This window comes from Tiliqua scincoides, chromosome 8 (genome assembly GCF_035046505.1).
Source record: "Tiliqua scincoides isolate rTilSci1 chromosome 8, rTilSci1.hap2, whole genome shotgun sequence".
NCBI classification, from domain to species: domain Eukaryota; kingdom Metazoa; phylum Chordata; class Lepidosauria; order Squamata; family Scincidae; genus Tiliqua; species Tiliqua scincoides.
The window spans coordinates 6,048,342-6,048,805 of NC_089828.1; positions in this window are offsets into that span (position 1 = coordinate 6,048,342).

A 464-nucleotide genomic window follows, 5' to 3' on the forward strand; every position below is an offset into this window, starting at 1 on the left:
GGCAGAAATGTCATGATGAGAACAAGCCATGAACAAGTTCCTGTTCTGATCTGTTCAAAGTTGGAGGGTTGGTTAAATTGTGATGCATATTCCACATACGTTTTTAGCAAACCTTCCACTTCCTTTCTTAAAATGTCAAGCACAATTAGCCATTTCTAAATTCCTTCCCTCCCCCCCCCCAAACACACATACACACACACTTGCTTTCAGCCTTTCATCATCCCCACTAGGGGGCAGGAGCACTGGGTTTCTTTTTTCCCCCTTCTGATACAGCTGCTTGAGCAATCAAGCATCTTATCACCGGGCTACTGAAGGCACTTCAAAACAGCTCAGATGTTTAACTATAGCGGTAGTGATCATACATTCAGAACGGGCTCCAGGCCAAAAAAGAAGAAGAGGAGGGAAAAATCTGAAAAAGCAAAACACTTGCAGCCGAGACTGCTATAATGTGTGCAATCTACCTT